The sequence below is a fragment of the Mytilus edulis genome, chromosome 12 (genome assembly GCF_963676685.1).
Source record: "Mytilus edulis chromosome 12, xbMytEdul2.2, whole genome shotgun sequence".
Classification (NCBI taxonomy): domain Eukaryota; kingdom Metazoa; phylum Mollusca; class Bivalvia; order Mytilida; family Mytilidae; genus Mytilus; species Mytilus edulis.
Genome location: NC_092355.1, coordinates 38,106,663 through 38,132,764, shown reverse-complemented (window position 1 = coordinate 38,132,764; position 26,102 = coordinate 38,106,663). Strand labels below are relative to the sequence as shown.

Here is a 26,102-nt window from a genome sequence, read left to right as displayed (position 1 = left end):
GTTTGATTTGTTTCAGCTTTTGATTTTGCCGTTTTATTAAGGACTTTCCGTTCGAAATATTTCTAAGATTTCGGTATTTTGTAATTTAATTTTTGCTTAATGACACATTTCATCTTTGTTCATTTCGTAAAGGACTGTGTCAATACCAATAAACAGTACTCATTTTTTGTTAATAGTAAATAATGCATCAAATGAATTTCTTGTACACTGAATGTGAAATCAATTTTCTGGTATTTTTCTTTAAATAGTTCTTAAGTATTTTTTACATTGAATTGTGAAACATACCTAGTATATTAAACAATAATAAGTCACGCTTTTTGGAGATTATGGTTTACTGTTTACAAAAGTATGAACTATTCGAAATACTAATGATTTTCTTATTCCATGCATATGATTTTTAATTTAAGTTTCTTGTTTATAATTCGGAGTTTAGTATGACGTCCATTATCACAGAACTAGTATACATATTTTTAAGGGGCCAGCTAAAGGACGCCTCCGGGTGCGGGAGTTTCTCACTACATTGAAGCCCCATTGGTGGCCTTCGGCTGTTGTTTGCTCTATGGTCGGGTTATTATCTCTTTGACTCATTCTACATTCCTTTCTCAATTTTATATATAATCTGAGCCTTATTTGGCACAATTTTTGAAATTTTGGGTCAGCAATGCTTGTTAAACTTTGTTCTTGAGCGTCACTGATGAGTCTTGTGTAGATGAAACGCGCGTCTGCCGTATTAAATAATCAGACTGGTATCTTTGATTACTATTTACACCACTGGGTCGATGCCACTGCTGGTGGACATTCCGTCCACGAGGGTATAACCAGCCTAGTAGTCAGAAGTTCGGTGTTGATATTAATATCAATAATATGTTTTTTTTTATAAATTTACTCTTTACAAAAGTATGAATTATTTCAAAAACTTCTAATCCCGAGCAAAGATAACTTAAGCCGTATTTGGCACAGCTTTTTTGGAATTTTGAGTCATCTATGCTCTTCAACTTTGTTTTTGTCTGGGTTTCTAACTATCTTTATTAGAGCGTCACTGATGAATTTCATGGAGACAAAACGCCCATCACCACTGGGTCGATGCCACTGCTTATGGACGTTTCATCGCCGATTGTATCATCAGCCTAGTAGTCAGCACTTCGGTGTTGACATAAATATCAATAATATGTTCTAATTAAATTAAGTTGTAAGTCTGGTACCTCACATGCCCTCTCAAGCTTTGCTATTTTAAAAGTTATAATAAAAATTTAAAACTCTAAAGAGATAAATGACATAATTTCTAAATTTGACCTCTGCGTGCTTGTTGCGGTTTTGTTTGAGTGTAATAAAATTCATATGACATGTATGAGGCAGACATGTATGAGGCAATCATCAGTTAAAAGTTTGCATGTTTCCAAGAAATAAGTGCTATATCTCTAGACAATGGTAGAAGGGTTAGTGAGTTACTGCCTTAATTCATACTCTATTTGAAAGTGATGGTTTTCAGCACTGTGTATGATGAGTACAAGTTAAATTAAGTTATAGTTCCGAATCGATCATGGAACAGACTGAAAGAAAGATAGACAGACAGCAAGACGAACAGCTGAAAACACAGACAGGAAGATATTCAAGGGTGACACTTAATGCTTCCATTGCTTTCTACGGGGGTATTAAAGGAAACGGAAAGCAAATGATGCTTACATAAAATCTACGGAATACATTCCAATATTATTTGCACTGTCTCTTACGAGAAATGATCCAGTGCCTCTCATTTAAACACCATCAATGCAATCTTTGTTTGGCGGGTTTGTTACAGCGTGTTATGTTCGCGGGTGTAAAATTGCGCAAATTAGGTGAAAAAAGGTATGGCCGTTTTTATTTTGTCAGATTCTTTAATCGCAATTTAAAAGTTTTGCGGACACTGAAATGATTTTAGTTAAAAAGTTGTAAAAATTGAGAAGTGTCTATTGTTTTTATTAATATGATTGTGTTACATGCATGACGTCGTACATGTAAAACAATCATATTAATAAATTATAATTTGATACAGTTAACAAATAGAATGCCAGTAACTAGATATTTATCACAAGTACACAAATATCTGGTAAATGTTACAGTTGATTATCTACGAATTTGACCGAATAATAGTACTTATTTTCATGAGTGACTTGTAACTTACTCTTATATAATTTGACACTAAATATAATTAATAAGGAAAAATATCTGAAAAAGTACTCCTTACACATTTATATTAATTATTATTTTGGTTTATAACCAATTAACTACTTATGTTTTTAAAGTGAACATAAAACATTATTGATCTTTCAAACAAGAAAAATAGACAGTTTTCAAAACGCTATTGCTATTTAAAAGAACTTTACGTATTGATTAATTTTTCGATGAATTGATGAAAAGAAAAAAAGAGCGATGAATTTAAATTTCGCGATTTCAATGTATACCCGCCAAAATAAGTGAGAATAAACACCACGCAAAAATAACCTCAAATATGGGTATGTTGCAAACTTTATTGCTTACCAATTCGTATGGCATCTTATTTTAAATTATTAACATTGGAAAAAAATATGAACAATAAATCCGATTTTCTTAAAACAACTTACAACTTAATTGGTTAATGCTAATGTGTAATTGTACTACCATAAACGCAATATATTTCAAAAAGTAAAAAAAGTCATATCCAATTATTATGATTTTAAAGTAAATAACATTGAGATCAACGATTAAATCAAAAACATAATGGTATAATATCTGCCTTACAATATTTTTGAGATTTTCACTTCGAAATACAAAAAAATCTGAATCAGAATAGTAATAATAATCAACCTACAGTCGAGGCAAATGGGAAATACCATAATATTAGGACATGTCATAATTCAACTGAAATATAGAAACAAACTGGAGTTGCCTCTCTTAGATGCGTCTTGTCAAAATTGAAAGATAGACAACTCATAATTGTAATAATTTAAAATCTGAAAGATATTTTTAATAACAAGCTCCCATTTTCCTGTGCTGTTTACGTTTCTTCATTTTCCATTAAGAGATATTAACAATCGAGTCCCTTATGAAAACTGATAATTATGACAATCATTATTTCCGATTCGTTATGACAATACTATACAATAATAGGTGGCAGTCAATTAATTGTAACACAAATTACTTATACATTCTATTCTTTTTAATTGCACACGCTCATTGAGAACGAAAGGCATTTTGTAATTAACCTACATGTATATAATTGTTATTTGGGAACATCTCTAGTCCAGCATAATTTGATCGGAGGCAATTTCTTCACTAAAGTCTAGTTAAATTGGAAACTGTTTGTACATTTAAATGCGTATTATTTGAATATTTCTACTTATGTGTTCTATATTTCTATTAGAAAAAAAATCATAGTATCATGCTTTTGCCTAAGTTCACACAAGATAATACTTATAAGTATTTATTAATATGAGTTATACTAGTTAAAATCTAAGAATAATGAATGATTTTCATATTTTGATTTTGTTCATTCTAACTTAAGTTACAGAATTTTATAATTCGCTGTCAGTTCAGATAATGAAACAATATGAAAAAGAGTATTCCAACTAGAAGAGGAAAACGACAAAAGCGTTTGAACAAGGGACACATATCTTATTCGTTCTTCGTTTGTAAGTTGGAGGTTCGGCAATACAAACTGCTTACACATTTGTGTAGAAAGAAGTCGCATGATATTAATCATATTGTAGTTTAAAATGTAAATATAGATAATTTGAAATTCTACTTTGAACACATCTGTGTTTGTTGATACTTCTTTAGGCGGACACCTGTTGGGAGAGATGTAGTTCCTGATTATCTAACAAAATGCATGCATAACCAGTGACACGTGTGCAGTGGCAGATCCAAAAGGGGGCGTAGAGGGCGTACGCCCCCCTTTTGCTTGCACTTTTTTGTTTGTAAAAACTATTAATCAGACTAAGACTTCGTAAAATTTGCCATTTCCAGTGTATTTTGTTTTTATGCGACATTTCTTAACTTATAACGATAATTATTGCTCGTATTTACTGTAATATATTATTGGTTATGCCAATGTCATGTGAAAAAAAAAACGTCATTCAGTCATTTTGAAATTCAGATTACAGTAACACTTGCATATGATGAAGGTGACAAACATGACACCTTCAAATCAACAAAGGACTGATCAAGAACGTACTGACGTCTATTTCATAATTCCACCAAACAGAAAGTAATACTCTATTACACTCTCGTGAAATTTCCATAGAAATATTATGTTTCTACGAAAACATGTTTAATTCCAAAGGCCCCAGCCTATAGATAACATAGCTGAATAATGATCCCTAGTCAGTAAGCTCTAGATAGATTTTATGTCTTTTAAAAATATGGACTATTTGATTTGAAGGGGGCAATGATCTGAGAAGTTTGAGAGAAAAACTCTTACCCTGATTTTTGTCTTAATCAAAAATTCTGGTCGTATATATCTGGATTGAAAACATTAATTTTGTCCACTTATTTGCTATTAGAAACAAAAATGTCAAACATAATTATTTAGCATGAAATGAACATGATGAATAATAAATGGGTGTTATTTTTTGTTGCCGGGGTTGGCATGTAAATCCCATATTCGACCGGAATAATTGTTTCGCCGAACTGATATATTGAATATTTTTTTTCAAGGCTCGATTGCAACCTGCCTGCTTGGTGTGGGCAGTATGTCTCCATTTGTCGACCGTCATTTCATAAATTCGTTGTCCTTTTAGACTAATTCGTAGACTTTGGTTAATTTATAAAACTCACTTCCTTTGTTGGCTGAAACATTTCAACCAAACATTTGGACACAAATTGTTTGTTTGTTTCTTATCTCGTTTCGGTCTATTGTAAATTTCATCGATAGCCCGGCATCTATCTTGTTTACAACAAATAATTGTGATGTTTTACTAAATAAACAAACGAGAAATGTCCTTGTCCATTTTTTACTGCCAACCCCCACATCAATTATATTAGTACATAACTTTCGATCTATCCAATCGTTTTATAATGGGAGAATACGGCATCAAAAATGTCCGACCCCTACACTTTACAGCAACTATAAAATATGCATGCCCAACTTCAGGAACCGTGTAAAAAGTTCATTGTACACTTATTTTATGTTTTTAGCCTAAAAAGGTCCAAAAAAATGTCGCCTCGCTCCGCTTTACGAAATTCAATTTACTTCACCCACCCTTTCCAAAATCCTGGATTCGCCCCTGTACTCTGACACAAAAAAGTGCTTTTGATGTCATTCCTTACTTAAACTAACCAAAAAAATATGCAGAAATGAAACTTTTGGTGAAAGGAAAATATATTTAGACCATTTTGAGTCAAAATTCACTTGTCTATGAGTTTGCGTTAAAAATTCAGGATTAATGCGCTACATAGTACACTAATTTAAGATTTCCAGAAAACTGGTAGTTTGGTAGTACTTGTGTTTTCAAGATCAGAAATTTCATATAAGACTTGAAACATTGGTTGAAAATTGGCATGTAGAAAAGTGATACTAGTTCAATTCAGGATATACCTGGTTTCCTTGAAGTTAAACTTAAGGTAAAATATTTAGATAGTTGTGAAAATTGCAAGATTTGGTTGAACAGATAGGGATTTTTGAATGGTGGTCTGACACCTTTATTTCGTTTTCCTCCAAAAATAACCCAAACTGAATAATCATAGGAAAAAATGACAAATGCGACTAAACCTATACAGAACACAGAGGCATGATGATTAATTTATTGTAGAAGGAAGAGAAGCGACACACAAAATGAGGTCTTCTCGTTTATTAGTATAGATACATGAACTCTAACTTTTCTTTTACAGTACATTGTATATCCCCATCCCTGTTTCACTTGGATTATTGTCAGCTTATTCGAATATGTGCATGTTTTCTGGCTCGTTTGAAATAAATGCAATTCATCTAATGCTTGAATGTACATTTACACAATCATGTCATTATAAACATTTAACATGTTTTCAAAACAGGAAGAAATGTTTATAAGTGCAACACACGGTATTTTAGGACAAGAAATCAATTTTTCTTACACTTTTAAAATTCAAATGAAGTAAAACAAGAAATCAATCTGGTTGACGCTACGATGACAATCTGTTACACAGAATAATAGTGGTGCATTTCTTTCCAGTGGGTCTCAATCAACACTGATTTACAGAAATCTTGGTAAGAATTTAGTCTTAGATGCTTGATTTGTTGCGGATCCAGAGGGGGGGCCTAGAGGATTGAACCTGGTTTTATAGCGCTAAACCTCTCATTTATATGACAGTCGTATCATAGTAGATAGATTCGGTATGGTTGAGTTGACCAGTTCGACGAAAAAACGTCACTCAATCATTTTGAAATTCAAATTACAGGAACACATTTGCAATTCTGAGCATGAAAAATCATGACACATTCAAAGCGACAAAGGAGTGAGCAAGAATTTATTGACTTCTATTTCACAATTCAACCAAACAGAAAGTTATACTCTATTATACTCTCATGTAAAAAAGTTCCACATTAATATTATTTACCTACAAAATTATGTTTAACCCCAAACGCCCGCACCTATCTTAAAACAACATAGCTGAATAATTATCCCCAGTCAGTATAAGCTCTGGATAGATTTAAAGTGCAAGGTACGAACCATTTGTTTGAGGAGGCAGTCTGAGGTATTTGAGAGAACAAATCTAACTCTACTTTTTGCCTTAAACAAAAATTATGGCCGTATTTGGATTGAAAACAATAATCTGGTCCACTTTTTGGCTAATAGAAACGAAAATTTCCAACAGAATAATATAGCATTAAATGAACATAATGAATGAAAAACGGGCATATTTTTTTTTTGGGGACGGGGGTTTGCATGAACTGATATATTGAATACGTTTATCATTCAAGATCAGACTACAACCTGCCTGCTGGGTGTGGCCTGTATGTTTCCATTTGTCGACCGTCATTCATAAATTCGTTGTCATTTCAGACTCATTCGTAGCCTTTGGTTAATTTTCAATTTTGTTTGGTAAAACATATGAACCAAACATTTGAATAAAAATTGCTGGTCTTTTTTTAACTCGTGTCGCTCGTATTGTAAAATTAATCGAATAGCGCGGCGTGACGTGTATCTTGTTTACAACAAAAAATCTGTGAGTTAATGCTAACTTAGCATACAACAAGCGAAAATTTTCCATGTCTTTTTTTTACTGACAAGTCCCACATCAAATATATCATTTCATAGCTTTTGACCCATACTATCATTTTATGATAGACAGTTTATGGGGAGAATACAACATAAAAAAAATGTCCAACCCTTACACTTATCAGCAACTATAAAATATGCATGCCCCACGTCACGAACCGTTTAACAGTGCATTTTACACTTATTTTATGTTTTTAGCCAAGAAAAGGTCCCAAATTTTTTCGGCTCGCTCCGCTCGGCGAATTTAAAAAACTTCGCCCCCCCCCCCTTTGCAAAATCCTGGATCCGCCCGTGGTGTGTATATGCTATATGCGGTTCTATAGAGTAGTGTAATATACTATCGCTATATTGGAATAGGACAATACTTAAAGGATCTGATTAAAATAATTCATACGTTTTTGTTTTTTTTTATTTAGAATGTTAATTTAAAACCGTGTATTTTTTTTTACAATGGTTATAAGTGTTTATATATATATTTTGCAGATTCAGATTCAAACTTTTTCAATGTCTCAGTGCTTGTATAAAATATGCGAATACACGGGGCACTTTAATATTTTTTGGTAGGGGTGAGACATTCAGTACCCCACCCTTTTCATATATTTTGTTATTTTCAAAAATATTTACTTTTACAAAAACCAGACCTATATAAATAGAGAGAGATATTTTTCATCTTCTGGTACATTAGTAAAGATATTGTTTAGGTTCCGTTGTTCATCAGGGTTATATGAATGATCAAACCTTGCTTTTCAAATAAATTTGTCACATCTTCATATATCTTTTTGCACCTTTTCTATTATTATCTTTCATTATGAAGAAAAAATAAAAATATTTGGTCTAATAAATGTTATAACACCCTCAGAGAGTTACACTTTGACTGGGTTTTAATATATATTATATAATGGAAAACTGATAAAAAGTTATATTGACACTCTTTCTTGAAGGAAGTTAACACTATGGAATTTCTTTTAATAATTGTTATCATGTTTAATGTATACAAACGCTTGAATGTTAATTAGGTGCACATGTCAAAAGAGTCGGATTTATAGCATCTATAACTAGAATCAGTTGAAATACCACATATGAATAAAGAGAGATTAATTGGTTTGACAAAAAGCTGATGCATTTTACGACTGTGTTGTAATCGCATCGAAATAAATAATACTGACTTTTGCTTAGTTTTGAATACTTATGATATCATCAAGCAAGTGATAATATCAACCTATTGATATATACATGTACTATATAGTACAAAAACATGTACAGCCCGACAAATGCCCTCAGATTGGAGGGAATCTCAAATTTCACAACTGATTGCCTTCACAATTTGAAGTCCTTGAGATTATATATCACTCTTCTGAATAAACTGACCACAGATGTTACACAAGGATTATCTGATCAGAAAGTCAACATTTTGGCATCTTCTGTCTTTACTTGAAAAAAAAATATTTCTACTACATATAACATTATTGATGCATGCACTACAACGTTTAATTGTTTATATCTATTTAATTAAGCTCCCTTTCGCTTTTTTTTTATAAATTATGGGATTTTATTTATAAAAAGGGTTGATTCTCCAGTTAACGGACAATAACCTTAAAGTGTTTTGACTAGTTTTCATTAAACGTTGATGACTGATTTATATCTAAGTTATTGCACTGTATTCTTGAAAACTGTCTGGCATATCATGCGCTCGAGCTCATGGCTCAGCGGTTTATTATTTCTATGCTCCACCTACGATAGTAGAGGGGCATAATGTTTTCTGGTCTGTGTGTCCTTTTGTCCGTCCATACTTTCGTCAGTCATTCGTCCAGGTTTGTCCGTATTTCCAGCTTCATGTTAAAGTTTTTGGTCAATGTAGTTTTTGATGAAGCTAGAGTCTGATCAACTTGACACGTAGTACAAATGTTACCTATGATATTATCTTTTTATTTTAATGCCAAATTAGAGTTTTTATTCCAATTTGATGGTCCATTGAACATAGGAAATGATATTGCGAGTTGGACCTCCGTGTACTGTGGACACATTATTTTTGTGTTTAATTTTCTTTTCAAAACATCTCCAAATGCTGGACTTTTTCGTTGCAAACCTTTGCGAAATGACAAAAACCTTTGCGTTATACGAAAACTTGTGCGATATTACACAAACCTTTGCGTTACAACGCAAATCTTTTGCGTTATAACGCAAACATCTTGATTATAATTATTCGTTAAGTTTTGTATATGCATTGAGTTGCTTTTTGTACAGCTAGCCGGACGAATAGTACAAAGACTATTTGTCCGGCCAATACAATGCGCATGTCACTTAATGTATTGGTGTGTGTGTATAATATTGTTTTCAGCAGAATCAGGGGGTAGCAAATATTTGTAATCTTTATTGTAGGGCCCAATCTTGTTACTGGTAATTGAAATTGTTGTTTTCTTCATACTAGAATATTCTAAATAGTCCAATGTGGATAACAGATCTGTCATTAAGTAGATTCTCCGAATGACGATATATATATTCAATGTTCACATTTTTGACAAAATTTTTGCTGCTTCACAATGCGAGATGATAAATATACCGCGCAACGGTAAATTGAAACTTATAAGCCGAAAACATACTAACAATGCCATTGGAAAAAAAGTAAAAACGGCAGAAAGACAAACAATAGTAAATAATTGAGGAAATATTTCCATGGGACACAGATGATACTCCTGCATGCATATACTGTTATAAATTTAAACTAGATCTGTTTTGATTTTTTTTTTGGTAATCAGCATTGTGTATAAGTCTTCCAACATTTGGTTGAGGCAAACTAAAGTTAGAGAACAGAACCAATTTTTGACGGTACGGCGGACGGACAGACGGACAAGTGTTTAAATTAATGCCCCCTCTGCTACGGCAGGTGCATAGAGAAAAACACAACAGTACCCTTTAATTCCCCCGATAGTTGCAGGGGGCCATGCATATAAAATATTTAAAAATATGTTTCAATGGCACAAGAACAGAACACAACCATGAACACATACTTCGATCCAAATAGCACTGGTCATTTGTAAACTTAAGAATTGTGTTTAATATGACACGAAAGGAAATGTGGGATATATGTAAATTATAGGCAAGAGACAAACACAAAGAATATTTCAAAGTTTTTTGCATATTATCCTTACTTTGTCCCACCGTTGTACATACATTCCAACTTATTATTTTTTTGTTATTCGACTCCGCCGCGGTTGAAAATGTTTTCTCGGGGTACCAATCTGCTCTATCCCCCACTCAGCTATGTGTTGTTCTCAATTGTTGAACACACATTGTATGACATTCAGATAAATGTATGCAGTCTAGATTTCGTGAGCTGTAATGATCAAGCTAACAATGTAATGAATTGAAAAGTTGCATGTGGTTTTGAATTATTATAACCGTCTTCGGGCGAGTTTTCATTTATTAATTAGATGTTAAAAATAAAAACTATAATATATGTTTTTTTATAACAGCATTTGCACATGTATACAAACAGTATCAACTGAAATCGAAATAACTGTAGTTCCGAAATTTTGCACATTTTAAAATGAATTGATTGATGCACGCAGACCTTTTTTATCTTCAGTATAATATACATGTATGTACTTTGCTAATTGTTTTATTTTTGAAGTGGCAGTAATTTTTAATCAGCGGATTTCTATTTTTCCCTTGCCGCTTTTTCATGTTGGAAAGCTTGTACTTCACACAATGTTCCATTCAATTCAAATTGAGTGAAAAGTAACGTGTAACATTTATTTTAAAGTTTCGTTCATTTAGAAAGACAGTTTTATTCCCGTTTGTCCGTGCATAAGTCCCCATCCCTTTTCCGATTTTCGTTCATGTTTATTGTCCCTTTCTCTTGCCTTATACATGTTATACCCGTCTGAAGTAATTTCCGACATTATACTAGTATTTCACAAATTTCATGTCACATAGGAAGTAATTAAACTCTTTTGCTTTTCAATATTTTAAATTTTAACTATAACCGATTGTAGTTTAGAGTTAGAGTATATATATGCTTCTATGTATTTTTAATAAAGATTTGGAAACAATTGAGAACATTGAATTTCCTACACTGCAGAATTCCACAAATAATATCTGTGTTTCCATGGGGAAAATACGTTAATATGGTGATAAAATTCTAGAGAGCAACACGCAATGATCTACAAATTTTGTTACTACAATGCTAGCATTTTTATATGCTTTACATATTTGCACTTTTCGGAAAAACACATGAAAAAATTTAATGATTTCACAAAACTCCATATTTCAATAAAAATGAAAATATCTGTTTTTTAGTATTTTTTTACAAACAAATCTAACAGTCGGGTTAAGCTGTAATCTTTACTAAGCTCTGAAGCTAAACCCCAGTTATATCGATGTTATATATGAAATTTCTGAAAAAAAAGTTTGATTCTATTCATAATCAGGCTATACGACCAAACGTTATCGTTTCAAGAATCTACATGTATGATTTTTTTTAATAAACCTACCCCCCCCCCCTTTTTCCCCCCTTTCAACCCCAATGTTACATTATATATAACATTTGTTGAACCTTCTGAAAAGAACAGAAGAGATTGTGAGTGAAGAAAAGCATGTTGTCATATTCAAATTTGAATATAAACACTCTCTATATATGTATTTTTTTACATAAATCCATTGATACATTTTAAAATAGATGTTGCTATGGAAAATATGTGTTTCCATGGTAACTATTGAAGTCAGCAACTCTTACTGATGGTGATTTATAGTTAGCGTATTCTTTTATGTATTTTCTTATCGGTTATGAAACAATTCAGTACATTTAAGCTCTTAAACTCCTATATTCTGCAAATAATAACTCCGTTTCTAAGGAAAAAATCAGTTGCTATGGTGATCAAACTGAAAAAGGTCCCAAGCATTTTTCTATTTAATTTGGTAAATGAGTATCCAAACTTTATAACTACAGTGCTAACTATGCTGTACACATTTGCAGTTTTCTGAAAAACACCCAAGAAAATTTGATAATTTCGCAAAAATCCCAAATTCAGAAAAGTTGAAAATATGCTTTTTTTGGCAAAATTTTTCAAAAAAATTACAAATTTGGTCTACATGCAATCTTAACTTAAATGAAGTTTAAACCAAGTTGTATCAACGTTACATATGAAAATGGATGAAATATACTTGATTCTATTCAATATCAGGCTCTGAATTGTAGTGATAAAGATGTTTTTTGAAAGATTTGACCACGCTTAACAACCCAAAAATAGAGTCTCCGTTACCCTGGCAACTACTCATTTTTTCCCACTCAAATTTATTTTTTGAGCAGTATTCAAGGAATTCTTCTACCAGGCAATTTATAGAAAAAATCTGAAACCCTCATATATCGCACTCTGCCTGGTTCTTACAAAGAGCTGTACTTAATTCTCATTCAGGACTATTTTGTTTAGTTAGAACAAAATTGATAGTACTATTGATTTCATAATCAAGTAAAAAAGAAAAGAAAACAGCAATTGCAGTTGCCTCCATCAAATAACTGTATATAAAATCTTCCATCTTCCATCTGCTCATTAGTAATTGTTTTGTCATTGAGTAACTGTTGTCAATGCATAGCATTGGCGGATCCGGGGTGCTGTGGATACCCCACTTCGTGGGAAAAATTTGGTTGATTATATAGGGAATAACTGAAGGGTGACTAGAGTGCCCCCCCCCCCCTTTACAAAAAGTTCTGGATCCACCACTTCATTACGACTAGTTTTTTTTTTATTCATATGTAAAATCTGTACTTGATGACAATTTGTTTTTATAATATTTCCTTAATATACAGGGACGACTTTTTGATATTTTTGGGGGTATAGGAGGATTATGAAATGAAAAAAAAAGGCTTGGTATGAGTTGGAAAGACGGACTGGCACTTTTTTTTTATAAATATTCGAATTAGCTCTCGCCGCGATATAGCCTTTTTGTGCTAATTCGGCGCAAAGCAACCAACAATCAATCAACTAATTAGTTAATATTTACAAATTATTAGTTATTAAGATCCCGCCATAATTTTTAGATCAAGGATAGACTTGGCATTTGATATATATTTTTGTGGTTAGAAAACCCCATGCATGTTGTTGCAACAGATTTGACATGATTTATTTGATGTTATCACGATAAACTGATGACTCCTATATTTCCTGACTTTAAGTACATGTGTTACAGTTAATCGGTACAGTATTGAACAAAAAAACCCACAGCTGATATACTTTGCAGCTGCATTTGATTTGCACAACGAACCCGCTCTTACAAAGCTTCAGACGCATCGAAATTATTCAGCGTGTTGTTTACAAAAGTGTTAGCTTGATATCTCTCTTTCTCTCTTTTAAATTAAAAAAAAATGCCTTTAAAAAGATAAAAAGACAAATTTTTCGAAATGGATATTTGTTATCGTTAGCTTTAAATAATAAAATGGTTCTTTTTCAAGGGTGAGGGTGACAAGGATATACGGTTGCCTAAAGCAACATATAAATATTGTATTTCAAACATTAAAATTTGAGAATACATACCGTGTAATTATAAATAGTTTAAAAAAAAACCGGACAGATGCAATGACATTTATATAGATCTGGAATTGTTATCTAATTAGATGATATTCGTATATAATTTTTCATTCTAGTCATGTTTCAACAAAACCTCTTTATCTCGTTTTTGTCTGACATATTTATAACTCTAACTCTACTTCGTCTTGTAACTAGTTTTCTCACTCGAACTATATCAATCTGACTTTTCTCGAACTACATGTAAGAGTATAACGTTAATATTAAAATTGAACATAAACTGGAATACGATCTTGAACTGAACTTAACTTAAAATCGAACTAAAAATTAATTTGCACTTCGATACAGTTGATCTCACTCTGCTTGAAATTTGAAATAACAACATGAATAGTTGTACCTTTTATACATATATATAGGAAGATGTGGTATGAGTGCCAATGACACAACTCTCCATTTAAATAACAATTTATATATGTAAACCATTATAAGTCAATGTACAGCCTTTAACACGGAGCATTGGCTTACACCGAACAACAAGCTATAAAAGTAAACCACTTTAGTATCACATGCATATTATAGACAGGCTGTTGTTACACCAAACTGGACGCCGAACGGTTGAAAATAAAGTTGTTTTGATTAGAAAACTTTATCCGATCGAGAAAAAGAAACGTACCGGACAGAACTAATGTTGAACGTACATCCTATAGACGAGTAAACGGGACTTGAACAATTAAAAAAAAATCTTGTAACTGGTTGAAGTTAATAACAGTAAATGCCGCCAAATGGTAGGGGTGGAAAAAGAAGGAGAAAATAAATATCAAAGAAAAATGCCAGTAACTCTGTATGAAAATGATTCAGAAGTCGAGCCAAAAATATTCATGACACTAAAGAAATCTGACAAACCAATACTTGCTTTTTCTGGCGCGGAATTTTACAATTTGCATATACATCTATTTTACATTCGGTACGTATCAATTTTATTATTTTACCTTCCGTTCATGTCCGTTTAAAACCCATGCCTCGTCCGTTTTATCCATAATACGTCCACTAGAAGTCCGTAGTTGAATATATCTACCGGACCTCCAACGTATACATAACGAACAAGTAACTGACACAAAGCAGAAACGGAAGGGACAAGCATTGTGAAAACAGACGCCTACCAGACGTTCAAACGAAAAATTCACCCGTTTGACGTCCATTCAAAGTTTCGAACATGCTCAAAATATTCTGCCGGAGTGAACGGATGTCGACGGACAACACGGACGCAGAACGGACATGAAACTGAAATGGACGGATGCTTAACGGATCACAACAGACGTCTAATAGACATGAACAGATTGAAAAAAAGTTCTCCGTTCGGCGTCCGTTCGCGCTATCCGATAAGGTGGGGACAATACTTACGTTATGTCCCTGCATGAACCAGTTTGTATTGTCTTTTCTATAGTCGTATATTTTTATTAATCTACTTATCAATTGGGTAACATTTCATATTCTGCTAGAAATTTTGCTTTTGGCTTAACTTTATAGTAGGAAAACCCCATTTACAAAGTGTTGAAAAGTCACATGTGTTTTATTGCTAACTTGATAATTAGGTCTTTCCACCTTTCCGTGGAAAGACCTATTGATTTTGTTCTCATTATTAGGTCTTTCCACTTTTCTGTGGAAAGACCTATTGTTTTTCTTCTGATTATTTTCTTTTTCTTCCGCCTAATTTTGTTCTTGCGATAAATATTTGTTTCGCAATATGTCGCTTAGATATTTGGTATATAATATCGAACAGTTTATGCGCTTTTCAAATTTACCCTGCGTAACCAAATACTTTTCTTTGTAGGAGTTATCTCCCCAAACACTGTTTTCCTTGTGTCCACTACTCCTTCGCAACCGTAAAAGATTACGACAAATTTATTTGATAAAATTGCTCTTTATATCCTTCGCATGATTTGTCCTATTTTGACCGAAGCAATTTGAACGCTCCATATGAGAGTTATTTCCCCTTATGCATTTGATTTAAGTGATATGAATTTCTATCTTGTAAACCATAAGTGATAGAGACCTAGGATCTTTTGATTTAAGGTCCTTGGTTCAAAGATCAAAGGTCAAGGTCATATTTTTATTTTTGAATTTGGCTTATTTTCACTTGTAACACGTAAATTTTGATTGCAAGGGTAAGTTGAACGTAAAAGGGAGTTTTCTCCCCTTTTGTATTTAAAAATATGCGTATGGTGATATAACTCATTAACCAAATATAATTAAGACCTATGGTCTTTTGATTTGAGGTCCTTGGTTTATGACCTTGATGTTCTAGATTTTGACCTTTGCTTTTACCTAATATGTGTACATGATAAAGCCATGAGACTTTTGGCAAAAGGTATCAAACCATTTAACCTTGAAAAAACCAACCCGAAGTGACCCTGTGTAAACCGGAAGCAGCTATTTTTTGTACTTTATTAATATAAAAGTATATAGAACCAGATATTTTGGAATCAGTGTCAAGTAAATATTCAAATATTATCGGAAGTAACATTTTTCAAACCGGAAGTAACAAATTATCTCCCTTATTTAAAAAATATTGTATAGACACCATATATTTTTGGAATCAGCGTACAATAAGCTGTCATTTGACGATTGAAATGACATTTTAAACTTAATTTTACAACTTTCATATTAAAATATATTGTTTTTGGTGGAAAGACCTTCAATTGTTCTCTGAACAATTGGTTTTTAATTATTATTATTATTTTTTTTTTCTTCCGCCTAATTTTTTTCTTGCGTAATTTTGTTATTTCAAAAGATGTCGCTTACATATTTGGAATATGATATCGTATAGTTTATACGCTTTTAAACTGACAACCGTGTAACTTAATACTTTCTGTTGTAAGAGTTATCTCCCCAAACACTGTTTTTCTTGTGGCCACTACTCCTTCGGAACCGTAAAAGATTACGACAAATTTATTTTACCAAATTGCTCGTTACATCTTCAGGACTAGGAGTTTAGTTTTGACCGAAGCTATCCGTAGACTCCATATGAGAGTTATTCCCCCTTATGCATTTGATTTAAGTGATATGAATTTCTATCTTGTAAACCATAAGTGATAGAGACCTAGGATCTTTTGATTTGAGGTCCTTGGTTCAAAGGTCAAAGGTCAAGGTCATATTTTTATTTTTGAATTTGGCTTATTTTCACTAATTCCCAAAAACCGTATAAGATAACAACAAATTATTTTTACTAAATTGTTAGTTGCAACATGTCGTAACACGTAAATTTTGATTGCAAGGGTACGTTGAACGTAAAAGGGAGTTTTCTCCCCTTTTGTATTTAAAAATATGCGTATGGTGATATAACTCATTAACCAAATATAATTAAGACCTATGGTCTTTTGATTTGAGGTCCTTGGTTTATGACCTTGAAATTGATCTTAAGGTCATAGCTTAATTTGATGTTCTAGATTTTGACCTTTGCTTTTACCTAATATGTGTACATGATAAAGCCATGAGACTTTTTGGCAAAAGGTATCAAACCATTTAACCTTGAAAAAACCAACCCGAAGTGACCCTGTGTAAACCGGAAGCAGCTATTTTTTGTACTTTATTAATATAAAAGTATATAGAACCAGATAATTTTGGAATCAGTGTCAAGTAAATATTCAAATATTATCGGAAGTAACATTTTTCAAACCGGAAGTAACAAATTATCTCCCTTATTTAAAAAATATTGTATAGACACCATATATTTTTGGAATCAGCGTACAATAAGCTGTCATTTGACGATTGAAATGACATTTTAAACTTAATTTTACAACTTTCATATTAAAATATATTGTTTTTGGTGGAAAGACCTTCAATTGTTCTCTGAACAATTGGTTTTTAATTATTATTATTATTTTTTTTTTTCTTCCGCCTAATTTTTTTCTTGCGTAATTTTGTTATTTCAAAAGATGTCGCTTACATATTTGGAATATGATATCGTATAGTTTATACGCTTTTAAACTGACAACCGTGTAACTTAATACTTTCTGTTGTAAGAGTTATCTCCCCAAACACTGTTTTTCTTGTGGCCACTACTCCTTCGGAACCGTAAAAGATTACGACAAATTTATTTTACCAAATTGCTCGTTACATCTTCAGGACTAGGAGTTTAGTTTTGACCGAAGCTATCCGGAGACTCCACATGAGAGTTATTCCCCCTTATGTATTTGATATAAGTGATTTGCATTTCTAACTGGTAAACCATAAGTGGTAGAGACCTAGGGTCTTTTGATTTAAGATCCTTGGTCCAAAAAAAATAAAATTAGGTCAAGGTCAAAGGTCAAGGTCATATTCTAAATTTTTTTTGGCTTATTTTTACTAATTTTCAAAACCTTATAACATATCAACATATTATTTTTACTAAATTGTTAGTTGCGACATGACGTTACTTATAAATTTTGGTTGAAAGGGTGCGTAAACAATAAATAGGAGTTTTCGCCCATCTTATATTTAGAATTATGCGTAAAGTGATATAACTCATTAACCATACATAATAAAGACCTAGGGTCTTTTGATTTGAGATCCTTGGTTTATGACCTTGAAATTAAGGTCAAGGTCATAGGTAATTTGCACGTTCTAGATTTTGACCTTTGCTTTAGATTCATATTTATACATTATAAAGCCATAGGAACTGACATTTTAGATTGATTTTTAATATTTTGATAATAAAATAGATCTTTACTTGTGGAAAGACCTTCAATTGTTCTTTGAACAATTGGTTTTTAATTGGGTTTTATTTTCATTGTAAATTATGCAACCGCCTGCGTTTTGTAATTCGTAAACACACAGTGTATATAAAACTCTAATCCAGTTAGTTCATTTTCACTGTCGTATGCGAGTATGTCTATTGTGGAATAAAGGATCATGGGAAAACTGTAACTGTTTACGTTTCGAATATACCAACAACATTGATCTGAAACTATAACGGGAAATGCTGCAGTGGACGACCATGTTGTAAATGTAAGTAGACAAATACATTAATTAATAGTTTTAGTCACTGTTGATCACATCAAACAAAATGCAAATGATATTTATAGACAAAGATAGTTATTTTTTAAGAGAAAAAAAATCATAGAACAGCTTCTCATTTCCTTTATTGAAATAATTTGTGCTAAACATCGTTGATGATGTTGTTTTGTACATAGACAGATCTAAATGTGATATGTTTATACTAAGAATACCACAACATAGACAGAACATCTAAATGTGACATGTTTATACTTACAATACCACATTTGCAATTTTGCAGTCAAAGACAAAGCAATTATACAGAGTAGTTTAAGCTGCCATATTGTCGAAACAGATTTCTTTATGTTACAATTTTCAGAATTTTTTTATGTTTTTAACTTATGTTCTGACTTTTCGTCTGCATAATACACACTTGGGAGGCACATTTATGTGTTTACATGTGTTTTTTTTTAAATTATTTTCATAATTCAATAAATAAATGTCAACTTACTTTCAACTAAAACAATTATCATAGTTAAAAAAAGAAACGCCTCACGTTAGCAGAAATGTTTTTAACATAGGTTTATTGATCAACTCGAGTTCTCTCTTAAATCTTTTGATAATGTAAGAATAAATTTTATAAAAGTAATCAGTTTTCACTACCTATAGTTTCGTTTTATTTTTTGTGAAAAAATGGTATGTAAAGTGTCTTTTTGTCCGCCCTTTTTTTTTCGTTTTTCCTTTTAAACGGATGACAGATGACGTATGACGGATACACTTCAAGAATTACAGTTCACATGCAAAATATCTGATTCAAGGTTTGCGATAAATGTCATTTATTCAGAAGCCATAAACACATAATACAACGATTTTTGCACACAAACATTAAGAACGGTTTTAATTATTGTTTCTTTTTAATTTTGTAAATATGCAAAAAAAATATCCCGTCCAAAAAAAAAATCCCTTTGTAACCATTTTCTAAATCAAGATTAAAAATATCATAGCAGTCTATGTCTAAATCACCATACAGTTCAAATGGAAACAACTGTATACCGTCGCTGAAATTCGCTATGTGCCTTCATTGCAATATGCAAAATTAAACATAACATCAAAACTAATGTATTCTGTTCCTTTACAATTAACTTTCACGACAAAAGGGTAACACACTGCAATAAAAGAGGTACGCAAGATACCAAAAGGGACAGTCAAACTCATAAATCTAAAACAAACTGACAACGCCATGGCTAAAAATTTAAAAGACAAACAGAAAAACAATAGTACACATGACACAACATAGAAAACTAAAGAATAAACAACACGAACCTCACCAAAAACTAGGGGTGATCTCAGGTGCTTTGGAAGGGTAAGCAGATCCTGCTCCAAATGTGACATCCGTCGTGTTGCTTATGTGATTACAAATCCGGTAAATAGACTAATTCGGTAGTCACATTTATAAAAGGGAAGGGGATTGTAGTTACGACGTAAGGAACATATCCGATATCATTTGTGAAACGGTTATTCCATAAAGGTCAACCAACTCGTGATGGCGTCCGTAAAATTTACGAAGGGTTGATTTTAACTTCACCATTTGGTTTAATAGCTTCCTTGCGAGCAGCGACCCTCATTGTCAATTTCTAGATGTAAGCCAAGATATGAAGCCGACTTAACTGTATCAGTTGTATCCTTTATCTCTAGTTCGATTGGAGAGATGCGTTCCACATAGTCACCAAATTTTGAATTGTTTAGTGAATTGATTGATTGTTGGTTGCTTAACGTCCAGAGGCAAATATTTCATGCATATTCAGGACGAGAACAAGTTCACAATAAATACTATAGGTAGGTTGATACGATAGAGGCCATCGGGGTCGGGAAAATTTGGACTGCCACTGGAAAATATCTTGGATAGGAACAGAAAGTTTGCTTTGCAACAGGCCACCTACGGACCCCTCAAAGGAGTTGTTGCAAGGGTTCTTAACGTGCAAAGAGCGTAACACTCTCTTTACACGAGACATCGGATTTATCGGACGCCCCACTGCGGCAAGCGTTTTACTGCCGGTTGGGATAAGACCAAGTAACCATATTTTATATACCCCAGTCAACCTTGGGGTGAATTTTTTTAGTGAAAGAACATCATCTATATAGCGGAAAGTAGAGTTAAAGGATACCCTCTAAAAACGTTACCTTATTTTGATATTTATTTGCAACGTAGGTATAACCTGTCTGTCTTTTTTTCTTTCTGTTTTTCTTTTGTTCTTCTATTTTGTTGATTTATTTCTATCACATATATTCGGTTTCTGTTTCTTTTCATCATTTTCTTCTGTTGTGTTTGTTTTGCTATCATAAACAGATGTGTAAAATAAAAATGTCTATGCATTACATGCACGACAATTTTTTCTGTGGTTGAGAGTTGTTTCATTGGCAATCATTTCAAATCTTCTTAAGTAACTGTGTCTTCTGTATTTCTATATCCCTATACCATGTTTTTTTAATTCAAAATGAAAAGTTCCTGATTCTATGTCCAACTTTGGCTAAAAAGTAAAATCACAAAAATACCGAACTCAGAGGAAAATCCAATCGGAAAGTCCATAATCACATGGCAAAATCACAAATCACATCAAAAGCGAATGGACAAGAACTGACTTGGTACAGACATTTTCAAATGACGAACATGGTGAATTGAACCTCGTTTTAAAGTTTGTGTTCTTTTTGGTATATAGCTGTTCATGTTTTTAATTAGGTGTAAATTTTGAATATTTGGGCCTCCAGCATCAATGACGAGACATTGATTGTCGAAATGTGCATCTGGTGCAGACGATTGGTAACATTTATTTTTTTAATGAAGTTCTGTAAAATTTAAACATAATTATTCTTTTATAACGTTATTGTAATTACGCCATCGCTTTATCTTTTTAATGTTTTAATTGCTATTGTTGATAAAATTGTAACGATTTGTTTTAAAAGCGCCGTGTGTTCCTGAAACTTGTCCAAACGGGTTCAAGCTATTATCAAACCAAACAAGTAGTGCTAATTGTTATTCCACGTCTATTGGTCTTAGATCGACAACCTGGCATGAAGCTTTTGTGAGTATGTTAATTAATCCCCATTTGCAAGAACGAGCATGTTACTTCGAAATCAAACAAGAATCACACACCATACACAATACTTTACTTAATCTGTAAGCAGACTATAGTTTTAATATAAGATCACAAAAAGGTATAGGTTTGATGTTTTTATTAAGTGACATTTCAGTATCCTTAATCCCTGACTTAAGTCATTTTCTATAATTTCCTATAATTCCTAATCCCTGACTTATAAGAGTAATAAATGACTACCTGGTTTAATGTACGAAAGATGACGACTTTCAAAAAGTATTTCTACAGTGTTCATAATTATGTCATTGGCGTTATATCTGTATCTGTGTTTGATTATACAGTATTTGATGAAAGTCTGGTTAATTTTGTTGCAGAAGATTTATATATATATATATGCCCAGGTGGTCGTGTGGTCTAGCGGGACGGCTGCAGTGCAGGCGATTTGGTGTCACGATATCACAGTAGCATGGGTTCGAATCCCGGCGAGGGAAGAACCAAAAATTTGCGAAAGCAAATTTACAGATCTAACATTGTTGGGTTGATGTTTAGACGAATTGTATATATATATATATATATATATATATATATGTATATATGGATACCATGTGACGTTTTGAGAAGTGTTGAATGAAGCGGAAATATTTGGACAAAACTTTATCTAAATAAACAATGGTATATTGATAGTAGAACTAAAATAGTACAACACAATAACTGAACGGTCTTTTGCGTAATTCTGACTCCTTATTTTCATATTATCGACTTTAGACTCCGAAAATTAATATTTTCGACATGTTACCTTTTCTACGGTATCCTGTAAACCGGTCATGTTGTGATGATACACTAATGGTTCAGATAAGAATACAGGTGTGGTACATGTAACATAAAAACATGTTAATCCACTGCAATTGTTGGCAGGAAGGAACCTGATGTTAAGTAATTGTCGTTTGTTGATTCGGTTAAAAAGTGTTTTTCTCGTTTCTGGATTTTATTTGTTTTTTTTTCTCCATCGATTTATAAATTTTGAAGAGCGGTATACTACTGTTTCCTTTATTTTTATATAATGTGGACGTTGTTTTTTCATGTTTAAATGGTTTTACACTAGAAATTGTTTGGGGTCCTTTATAGATTGCTGTTAGGTGCAAGCCAAAGCTCCGTACTAAAGACCTCACTTTGACCTGTAATGGTTAACTTTTATAAATTTTGACTTGGATGGAGAGTTGTCTAATAGGCACACATACATCATCTTATATCTATATACAAGTTTATAGAAAATTCATATACATTCGTTGAAGATTTAATTTCGTGGTTTACCTGTACCTACGAATTTCGAGAAAATGAACGGATGTACACATGATATGAATATCATCTTACTAAATTTTAGGCAATTTGTGCCCAGACAGATGGTGCTTACATGTGGAGACCGAACACTGAACAAGAAGCCAAAGCTGTCTTGATTGAACTTAATATTCGTAAGTTGAGAATGTATCATTATTTGTTTAAGATGAGGTTTTCCAGTAATCATGAATTACAAAAACAAAAACTGTGATAACAAATTCATGAAGTTCGTGTCAAACCATTTTATCCGTTATTACGTATTACAAAAATATGTGACAACGAATTTAATCGGTTTGGTAACTATTGTAAGACTACAATGGGATAATCTTCATGTTATTTAACTACTAGGCAAAATTTTCCAAACTTTGCAATCTTTTATATGGTGTCTTTTTCTAACAATTATGATTTTAACCTTCATTCACCTATTTTGTCTGTTTGTTTTGGTAACACATCGTTGTCAACTTAATGGAATTTGATGCGACTGACATACTAGTAAAAGGATACACTAGTTAAAAACAAGTTAAATCCACCATTATTAATATACGAATATCTGTCATTTGGAAGGGACCTTTTGTTTAAAATTGTTCCTCGGAGTTTATTTCTTTTTCAAGTTTACTTTTCACAGGTTATTTAAGCTGCTGGATGCTCTTAGAAGCCTGTGTCGCTCGTCTGTATTAAATGTTTTGGAAATCATGTAAAAGAAAGGTTATTGTCATGCATGAACAAGTACTATTTCTGAGGTACGAATTCGATTTGAGGAAAATGTTTGTAAATCAGTCAATGAATCTCATTTTATATGTTTATGTACACAGCCATGTATCACCATCATTTATGGCGATCCGATGGATAAATCTGTTATAGAGTGGTCACTGACTCAGACGTTCTTATATATAAATTAGACGAGTTGTATATATATATATATATATATCTCATTCGTATTGTACAAATGCATTTTCATTTCAAAATATGCACATCAATCAACAGTTTGCAACATGGCAAAATAATCAATTAGAAATGACATAAAAACATATATTTATAAAACTTTCCTACTTAATTAAAAATAATTTGATATGAACAGATTTCTAAATGTAAGCTGTTTAAAAAATAAGTCTGAAAACTTACCTTTGTTGCTGTAACGAAACAAATCTTACTTCCAATGTTGAGAAAAATTCACAAGCGATTATCTTATATTAATATGGTCTTCAATAAACTTGTCCATTTATCTTACTTTCGACATAAAAATAATCCTTTTCTCAAAACATTTAATTTCTAGAGTACTTTTGTCAACGTACAATGAAAATAACAACATACAACTTGGAAAAATATAGTAACAAATTAATGTCGCTATCAACATGATCAACATTCAAATAACAATATAAATTCAAAATCTACCCATCTAAGGACTTACATTTTAAGAATGTCTCATCCTGCAAAAATTAACCAACACATATTAATTTACTAACTACAATACTGGATTTAAGATATAAGATATAAGGCCAAGGAATTCTTATACCTCGTAAACATTAATTCATAACTAGAAGAAATAAACATATTGCTAATAACAAGCAACACTATGACTGTCGCTTACAGACTAAATATACAAATGTTTAAATTTTCACAACCACCCGGAGCAGGACTTGCATTTTCAGAATGTCTCATCCTGTAAACGTTAATCAATAAAACTCTAATAAATAACATTAACATGGGGAATTATATTATAAGGTCAATGATTCCTTATATTCCATAAAATTTAGAAAAGTTTAAATTTTGATATTTAAACTACATAGTACTGGCTATACAGTGCGTGAACTGGTGACAAAATATTATCGCCCCTGTAAACAGTGGGCTCTTCTGACTAGAGGTAATCGGTAAAGAATAGCGGAAAATGGCGTACATTGTTTACGAGCTTGAAATGAGCTAACACAGACGAACTGAGACGTGTCAACGTAATGTGAATATGATAATGCACCAGGTAAATTATTAATTGTTAAGTTTATCACATCATCGTATCTCCATATGATAGGTAAATAAGTGAATTTTCGATTTTAAGTGTCGTCAGGGTTCAAACCTGGAATAATGCCAACCTTTCCTTATTTTTTTTTAATACTAACCTATAGTCGGAACATCTTGATTTTCTCCCAATTTGTAAAGTTAATTATGCTGCTTGACATATATTTTTTTTGGGAAAAAAATTGATATGCAGTCAAATGTGGCAGTTTTTAATATTTGTTGCTATGTGAAATAAAGGGAAGTAAATTAAAGTGAAAGAAGGCGCGCTTTTTCAAATAGTAAACAATTTAATTCAGATGCATAGTATTTTGTCAAATGATAAAGAATATCGTAGAAACTTGCTAGAAATTCATCTAATGTATAAAAGATATACAACATGACATACTGAAATCTGAAAAGGGGTAAAACCACCATACCTTGAACAAATTCAGTTAAAAAGGGGGGGGGGGGGGTAAAATGCTACGAAATTTAGATTTTATTTATTTTTTGTCGACAGCCAAAAGATGATTTGACATGTAACTAACTACTTTTTCAATTTCATTGGATTGCCAAATAATATTATAATCATCTAATTGAATGTTCAAATTATTTTGCAGCGATGGTGTGTATGGAAGGAAGACTGTCATAAAACCCAACAGTTCCGGATGGCCCTTTAAATAATTGCTTAACATCAATAGCGATGTAAGATTTAAGTGTTTGATTTAGCACAAGTTTAGCCAGGTTTTCCTTGTAATCGTGGCAGAAAAACCACTAGACAGTGTCATGCATTGAAAGGATATCAAACGGATATTTTATGGAATGATTCTCATACATATAAAATCATATGCATAGAAATGTGGAGCTAGTGTCTTTCATGCAGCAATTTTTAATTTCCAATATAAACTCTGAAAAGACAAGAGCATAGAAATGTATACCAATGAGAAACATTCTTTGTGAATAAAATCATTCCAAAACTTAAA

At 32.2% G+C, this 26,102-nt stretch overlaps 1 long non-coding RNA gene across 1 annotated transcript; it reads left to right on the top strand.

Moving 5' to 3' along the window:
- Window positions 1-24,980: 24,980 nt before the first annotated feature.
- LOC139499612 (uncharacterized) lies at window positions 24,981-26,102 on the top strand. The gene is made up of 2 exons (XR_011658227.1): window positions 24,981-25,105; window positions 25,740-26,102. It is a non-coding gene; the product is annotated as an uncharacterized lncRNA (long non-coding RNA).